Source organism: Thalassophryne amazonica, chromosome 10, assembly GCF_902500255.1.
Source record: "Thalassophryne amazonica chromosome 10, fThaAma1.1, whole genome shotgun sequence".
NCBI classification, from domain to species: Eukaryota; Metazoa; Chordata; class Actinopteri; order Batrachoidiformes; family Batrachoididae; genus Thalassophryne; species Thalassophryne amazonica.
The window spans coordinates 66,839,965-66,849,087 of NC_047112.1; the positions used below are offsets into that span (position 1 = coordinate 66,839,965).

The 9,123-nt window shown below is 50.8% G+C and overlaps 1 protein-coding gene across 1 annotated transcript in view; it reads right to left on the reverse strand.

Annotated features, from left to right (window-relative positions):
- The window catches only part of arhgap39 (Rho GTPase activating protein 39), a 178,249-nt gene that overhangs the window by 81,324 nt on the left and 87,802 nt on the right, over positions 1-9,123 (reverse strand).

The window sequence follows — 9,123 nt, forward strand, 5'->3', positions numbered from 1 at the left end:
GTAATTATATTCTGAGATTGTCTGTATGTTCGTTGTGCACATTTCACAACATTAAATTGTTACCTTTTGGCTCATCTTTTGGCCGTTCATTTGCGCCCCCTGTTGTGGGTCCGTGTCACCACACTTTCACAATAGGATATCTCGGCCAGCGTCATGGACTCTGAGGGGCGTCACCCGGCTGTTGAACGACCAATGGGAGAGCAGGGAGCGCAGGCGTCTGCAGGAGGCGTGATTGGTGAGCTGCAGCACATTCTCACCGCCTTTACGGCTCGGTTGGATCAGATGACCGAGCAAAACATCCTCCTGAACTGCAGGGTGGAGGCTCTCTCCGCACAGATGACGGCGAGCGCTCAGGGCGCTGCTGCAGCTCCTCCTCCTGCCGACCCTGTGCAGGATATGAACGTTCCAGTGGTGGTTCAACAACCCCTCCCACCAACCCCTGAAGCATACATAAGCCCTCCTGAGCCATACGGAGGTTGTGTGGAGACGTGCGCGGACTTTCTCATGCAGTGTTCGCTCGTCTTCGCACAACGTCCCGTCATGTACACGTCAGATGCTAGTAAAATAGCTTATGTGATTGCTCTGCTTCGGGGTAAGGCACGCGCCTGGGCTACGGCGCTCTGGGAACAGAACTCACGGTTGTTATCAGCATACACTGGGTTTGTGGGGGAGTTCAGAACAGTGTTTGATCACCCTAACAGAGGAGAGACCGCTTCAACTGTGCTGCTGTCAATGAAACAGGGACGCGAGAGCGCAGCCGCTTATGCAGTCAACTTCCGCATCGCGGCTGAGAGGTCCGGCTGGAATAACGTTGCGCTCCGCGCCGCCTTCATAAACGGACTGTCGTTGGTCCTGAAGGAGCAGCTGGTAGCTAAGGAGGAACCGCGGGATTTAGATGGGCTTATCGATCTCGTTATACGGTTAGACAATCGGTTGGAGGAACGCCGTCGGGAGCGAGGCGAAGGACGTGACCGGATACGCGCCGCCCCTCTCCCTTCCGGGTTCGAAAAGGGGCCGCCCTCCCCACGCTCCACAGCCGCAGCGCTCTGTGGGGCAACAGCTCCCCCTGCTGACGTTGTTAGGGAAACGCACAGGGCCAAAATGAGGAGGCTGATCCGCGGGGAGTGTTTTCTCTGCAGCTCAAAGGAGCACACACAGAAAAACTGCCCCAAACGGCCAAAACAACAACCGCCCTCAGAGACTGGGCTAAGGGGGGGGTCAAAACATTCATGTGAGACACACACAGATTGCCACACGACTCCCAGTTACAATCCTGAGCGGGGATTTAACCCTTCAAGCCCCAGCACTGGTGGACACGGGGTCAGAAGGGAGTCTGCTAGACAGCAGATGGGCAAGGGAGGTAGGGCTCCCTCTGGTGGCGCTTCCTTCGCCATTGCAGGTGCGGGCACTAGATGGCACCCTCCTCCCTTTAATCACACACAAAACACAACCAGTAACTCTGGTGGTGTCTGGAAACCATCGGGAGGAGATTGAGTTTTTTGTAACTCCTTCTACCTCCCGCGTGATTTTGGGCTTCCCATGGATGTTGAAGCACAATCCCCGGATTGATTGGCCGTCTGGGGTGGTGGTTCAGTGGAGCGAGACCTGCCATCGGGTGTGTTTAGGATCCTCGGTTCCTCCCGGTTTTCAGGCTAAGGAGGAGGTCAAAGTCCCTCCCAATCTGACGGCAGTGCCGGTTGAGTACCACGATCTTGCTGACGTCTTCAGCAAGGATCTGGCACTCACCCTTCCCCCGCACCGTCCGTACCATTGTGCCATTGATTTGGTTCCAGGCGCTGAGTTCCCGTCCAGCAGGCTGTACAACCTCTCACGACCTGAGCGCGAATCAATGGAGACCTACATCCGGGACTCATTAGCTGCCGGGCAGATCCGGAACTCCACCTCCCCGATGGGGGCAGGTTTCTTTTTTGTGGGCAAGAAAGATGGCGGACTCCGTCCATGCATTGATTACAGGGGGCTGAATGAGATTACGGTTCGCAACCGATACCCGTTGAAATTGTTGGATTCCGTGTTCACCCCCCTGCATGGAGCCAAAATCTTTACTAAGCTGGATCTTAGAAATGCGTATCACCTGGTTCGGATCCGGAAGGGAGACGAATGGAAGACGGCATTTAACACCCCGTTAGGTCACTTTGAGTACCTGGTCATGCCGTTCGGCCTCACCAATGCCCCCGCGACATTCCAAGCCTTGGTTAACGACGTCTTGCGGGACTTCCTGCACCGATTTGTCTTCGTATATCTGGACGATATTCTCATCTTTTCTCCGGATCCTGAGACCCATGTCCAGCATGTACGTCAGGTCCTGCAGCGGTTATTAGAGAACCGACTGTTTGTGAAGGGCGAGAAGTGCGAGTTTCACTGCACGTCTTTGTCCTTCCTGGGGTTTATCATCTCCTCTAACTCCGTCGCCCCTGATCCGACCAAGGTTGCGGCGGTGAGAGATTGGCCCCAACCAACAAGCCGTAGGAAGCTGCAACAGTTCCTCGGCTTTGCTAATTTCTGTAGGAGGTTCATTAAGGGCTACAGTCAGGTAGTTAGCCCCCTGACAGCCCTGACCTCTCCAAAAGTCCCCTTCACCTGGTCGGATCGGTGCGAAGCCGCGTTCAAGGAGTTGAAACGACGGTTCTCTACTGCGCCAGTTTTGGTGCAGCCCGACCCTAGCCGCCAGTTCGTGGTTGAAGTGGACGCCTCTGACTCAGGGATAGGAGCCGTGCTATCCCAGAGCGGAGAGACCGATAAGGTTCTTCACCCGTGTGCCTACTTTTCACGCAGGTTGACCCCGGCTGAACGGAACTATGACGTCGGCAATCGAGAACTCCTTGCGGTGAAAGAGGCTCTTGAGGAGTGGAGACACCTGTTGGAGGGAGCGTCTGTGCCATTCACGGTTTTCACTGACCATCAGAACCTGGAGTATATCAGGACCGCCAAGCGGCTGAACCCCAGGCAAGCCCGCTGGTCACTGTTCTTCCGACGTTTTGACTTCCGGATCACCTATCGCCCCGGGACCAAGAACCAGAGATCGGATGCCTTGTCCCGGGTACACGAAGACGAAGTCAAAACGGTGCTGTCGGATCCACCGGTGCCCATCATTCCGGAGTCCACTATCGTGACCACCCTCACCTGGGACGTGGAGAAGACCGTCCGGGAGGCCCTGGCACGGAGCCCGGACCCCGGAACCGGTCCGAAGAACCGTCTGTACGTCCCACCAGAGGCCAGAGCTGCAGTCTTGGACTTCTGTCACGGTTCCAAGCTCTCCTGTCATCCAGGGGTGCGAAGGACCGTGGCACTTGTCCGGCAGCGCTTCTGGTGGGCGTCTATAGAGGCCGACGTCCGGGAATATATCCAGGCCTGCACCACCTGTGCCAGGGGCAAGGCAGTACATAAGAAGGCCCAAGGACTCCTCCAGCCGCTGCCGGTGCCTCATCGCCCCTGGTCCCACATCGGCCTGGATTTCGTCACGGGCCTCCCACCGTCCCAGGGCAACACCACCATCTTCACGATAGTGGACCGATTCTCCAAGGCGGCCCACTTTGTGGCCCTCCCGAAGCTCCCAACAGCCCAGGAGACAGCAGACCTCCTGGTCCACCACGTCGTCCGTCTGCATGGGATACCCTCCGACATCGTCTCTGATCGTGGTCCCCAGTTCTCCTCACACGTCTGGAGGAGCTTCTGCAGGGAACTGGGGGCCACCGTGAGCCTCTCGTCCGGGTACCATCCACAGACGAACGGACAGGCAGAGCGGGCCAACCAGGAACTGGAACAGACCCTCCGCTGCGTCACATCTGCGCACCCGACGGCCTGGAGTAACCATCTGGCCTGGATCGAGTATGCGCATAACAGCCAGGTGTCTTCTGCCACCGGCCTCTCCCCATTTGAGGTGTGTTTGGGGTATCAGCCCCCGTTGTTTCCCGTGGTGGAGGGAGAGATCGGTGTGCCCTCGGTCCAGGCCCACCTGCGGAAGTGCCGTCGGGTGTGGTGCTCCGCCCGTTCTGCCTTGTTGAAGGCCCGGACGAGGGCGAAGACCCATGCAGACCGCCGGCGATCCCCGGCCCCTGCTTACCAGCCCGGGCAGGAGGTGTGGCTTTCCACAAAGGACATCCCCCTCCAGGTGGACTCCCCGAAACTTCAGGACAGATATATCGGACCATTCAAGATCCTCAAAGTCCTCAGTCCTGCCGCAGTGAAGCCGGGAGTTGGAGCTTCACTGCACTGGATCCATCCGGTTTTTCACGTGTCACGAATCAAGCCTCACCACACCTCACTCCTCTGTGCTCCCGGACCGGCACCGCCTCCTGCTCGGATCATCGATGGGGAGCCGGCTTGGACGGTGCGCCGGCTCCTGGACGTCCATCGGATGGCCGGGGGTTCCAGTACTTGGTGGACTGGGTGGGGTATGGACCCGAAGAACGCTCCTGGGTGAAGAGGAGCTTCATCCTGGATCCGGCCCTCCTGGCCGACTTCTACCGTCGACACCCCAACAAGCCGGGTCGGGCGCCAGGAGGCGCCCGTTGAGGGGGGGGTCCTGTTGTGTGTGGGCCGCCAGAAGAGGAGGTACTGCTGACCCACCATCAGAGGGCGCCCTGCCTGAAGTGCGGGCTTCAGGCACGAGAGGGCGCTGCCGCCATGGACACAGCCGGGGGTGACAGCTGTCACTCATTACCTCTTGACAGCTGTCACCCATCTACTCAACGTCCTCTCACTCCATAAAGACCAGACGTCATCTCCACCTCGTTGCCGAGATATCATACTTCATTGGAGGTAATATCCTCAGCCATTTGTGATTGCAATATCTGTATATTGTGAGTGTTTGCAGGAGTACTGGTACCTCCGTCGGTGAAAGCTGAGAGAGCGTTGAAGGCACTCTTTTCCCCTGAGGAATCTACAGTACTCTGCAGTTATTGAGTGAGAGGTGGAGGTGGCATTCCCATCGCTGTTGTTACTGGGTGTACACACACCCACACTTGACTGTCTTTGTTCTCGCCAGCAGTACCAGATCCGACAGTCGGGGACGGTGATCACCTGGGAATTCGGGACTTGGCGGCTCCAGTATTCACCAGGTTCTGTGGCGGCGGAAATCGTGTGGTTCCGGCTCTTCTCAGGACAGACGTCTTCTATCCTCGAGCCTGCCCACACGTCACCTTTGTGGATTGACTGTAATTATATTCTGAGATTGTCTGTATGTTCATTGTGCACATTTCACAACATTAAATTGTTACCTTTTGGCTCATCTATTGGCCGTTCATTTGCGCCACCTGTTGTGGGTCCGTGTCACTACACTTTCACAACACTAAACAATTGGAATAAGCTACCTGAGAAACTCCAATGATGTCCAAATATCAATCAGTTTAAATATTTATACAAAGAAATGGTGTTCAACGGGTATGTATCTGATGGAAACCACTGAATTGACTTACTATGTGTTATGATTTGTTGTATGATTCCTCTTGCTTGATCAATGGCTCATCGGATGATTTCCACCACAGTTGATGGCTTATTGCTGGACCATTACTATGTTGCGTGATTGCTATCGGAGACTGAATTATGTCACCCCGTCCTGACGGGGAAAACTGGTGGTTAAGTACACTGTTTGTAAGTTTTTGATGTTTCTACGATGATGATGTTAGGCGTGTAGATATTAAATTCGATAAACGGGGGGGGGAAGAATGACAGGGTTTTTCTCTATATTGTCAATATATGTATTATCAAATATTAATGTCTTCACTTTGATGTACTCTCTGTAATCATGTCTTTGATTCTGTTCTCTATTTTTCATATATATATATATGCATGTGTGAAAGTTCATGTACCATTATTCCTTTAAATACACTCAACAAAAATATAAACGCAACACTTTTGGTTTTGCTCCCATTTTGTATGAGATGAACCCAAAGATCTAAAACTTTTTCCACATACACAATATCACCATTTCCCTCAAATATTGTTCACAAACCAGTCTAAATCTGTGATAGTGAGCACTTCTCCTTTGCTGAGATAATCCATCCCACCTCACAGGTGTGCTATATCAAGATGCTGATTAGACACCATGATTAGTGCACAGGTGTGCCTTAGACTGCCCACAATAAAAGGCCACTCTGAAAGGTGCAGTTTTATCACACAGCACAATGCCACAGATGTCGCAAGATTTGAGGGAGCGTGCAATTGGCATGCTGACAGCAGGAATGTCAACCAGAGCTGTTGCTCGTGTACTGAATGTTCATTTCTGTACCTTAAGCCGTCTCCAAAGGTGTTTCAGAGAATTTGGCAGTACATCCAACCAGCCTCACAACCGCAGACCACGTGTGACCACACCAGCCCAGGACCTCCACATCCAGCATGTTCACCTCCAAGATCATCTGAGACCAGCCACTCGGACAGCTGCTGAAACAATCGGTTTGCATAACCAAAGAATTTCTGCACAAACTGTCAGAAACCGTCTCAGGGAAGCTCATCTGCATGCTCGTCATCCTCATCGGGGTCTCGACCTGACTCCAGTTCGTTGTCGTAACCGACTTGAGTGGGCAAATGCTCACATTCGCTGGCATTTGGCACGTTGGAGAGGTGTTCTCTTCACGGATGAATCCCGGTTCACACTGTTCAGGGCAGATGGCAGACAGCGTGTGTGTGGCACCGTGTGGGTGAGCGGTTTTCTGATGTCAATGTTGTGGATCGAGTGGCCCATGGTGGCGGTGGGGTTATGGTATGGGCAGGCATCTGTTATGGACGAAGAACACAGGTGCATTTTATTGATGGCATTTGGAATGCACAGAGATACCGTGACGAGATCCTGAGGCCCATTGTTGTGCCATCCAAGAACATCACCTCATGTTGCAGCAGGATATTGCACGGCCCCATGTTGCAAGGATCTGTACACAATTCTTGGAAGCTGAAAATGTCCCAGTTCTTGCATGGCCGGCATACTCACCGGACATGTCACCCATTGAGCATGTTTGGGATGCTCTGGACCGGCGTATACGACAGCGTGTACCAGTTCCTGCCAATATCCAGCAACTTCGCACGGCCATTGAAGAGGAGTGGACCAACATTCCACAGGCCACAACTGACAACCTGATCAACTCTATGCGAAGGAGATGTGTTGCACTGCATGAGGCAAATGGTGGTCACACCAGATACTGACTGGTATCCCCCCCCAATAAAACAAAACTGCACCTTTCAGAGTGGCCTTTTATTGTGGACAGTCTAAGGCACACCTGTGCACTAATCATGGTGTCTAATCAGCATCTTGATATGGCACACCTGTGAGGCGGGATGGATTATCTCAGCAAAGGAGAAGTGCTCACTATCACAGATTTAGACTGGTTTGTGAACAATATTTGAGGGAAATGGTGATATTGTGTATGTGGAAAAAGTTTTAGATCTTTGAGTTCATCTCATACAAAATGGGAGCAAAACCAAAAGTGTTGCGTTTATATTTTTGTTGAGTATAATTACTTAGTGTCAAAAGCAATCATATACGCTGAATGGTTCAAGTGATCATTAAGACTGTCAAACGAGAAAAGTGAGCAGATGATCTTTGACCATTCAATGTGCAGATTGTTTTGCCAGAATGTGCAGACTGGTTGGCTAGGGTCATGATTGGCTAATCGCAGATGTGTACTTTTGATTAATGGTTCAGCCTTGAAGAAAAGCATTGTAACTGGAACACAGTTCAAGGGCTGGACATTGTTATGGAAAGCTTAGGAGACTGAGGGCTCAAAAGCCATAACAGTTTTCATATCAATGTGAGACCAGACTTTGTGTCTTTCCATTGTTTTGTGATATTGTCACTCCTATATGCTGTATGTAACGATATTCAATAAAAAGGAGAGGCAAATGGGCGGGACCTTTAGGACGGACGACAGTTCTTTCTGAAGGAGCTTCTCATTGGTCCTCTCCTGTACAGGACAAAGAAATTCAGTGTCTCTTGCGTGATCATTTCTGTGTATGTAAACTGAGTAGTTGTTCTTTTCAGGTCCAACTCTGAACAACTCTGACATCGGGTTTCAGCCTTCCTTACCTTGGCCATGTCTCTGAGCACTGAACACCTTGTACTTCTGAACACTACAGGTAAATCACAGTTCTGGAATATGACAGCACTGGAGGATAATGTGTTCCTGGTTGTTTCACGTTTGACTTTTCTCAAACTTTGGCAGTTAATTTGCATCTTTTGTTATAAACACATTTCTTGTGACCCTGTTGACTGTTTACAACAAAATGTTTGATGGTTCAGTGATCACACCCCAATATCTTAATAATTTCAAGAGTGCTGCATCTCTCTGAAAGATATATTTTTTTTTTTTACTTTTCAGACTCTGAAAAATCTCTTTTTTGGTCCATTTTGTCTGAGGAAAAGAAGCTGCCTAATAATAATGCAGAAATTGATTTTGGGTGTTGATCTCCTTAGACCACACCCTCCCTCATTACACAAATACACATCACCTGATGTCATGTGGGACTGAGTATATGTTTTGTTTGGTGAACTGCTTGTCTTTTGGTTTGGGTTTGTGCTCACTGAGGCCTCTTGTCTTGTGTCTGGGTGTGTTTTTCCATCTGTTTGCCACACCCCATTCCTGAATCTTCCTTCACACTTGTCCCTCATTTTCCTCCATCACCACCTGCACTATTTAAGTCTTCTGATTTCCTCATGTCTCCATTGTTCCTTTGTGTCATTTCAGCCTTCCTTTCAGTCCTTGTTTTGCCACACCGTATTTTTGAACCTTTGCCTGTTTTTTGACCTCGTTTCTTGTCTCATGATTTGGATACTGCTGCTGTTCATTGTCTGCCTTCCCGTGTACCGACCTCCACTTGGGTTTGTATTAAACCCTTTTTCTCACACCTTGGCGAGTCTAGCAATTGTCTCCTGCATTTTTGTGTCCAAGTTTATGATAACCTCATATGCTTTAATCCAAAAAGCATTCAAGTTTATACAACTTGGAGTTGGAAAATGTACATAAAAATGATTGATGATATGGTCAAAATACTCATTTGCCTAATAATTGTACATGCAGTGCAAATATAGTACATACAGTCAACACTTTTTACATACATGGAGTCTGTAAACTGAGAGCAAGACATAAATCATCTGAAAATGCAGATACTGATTTT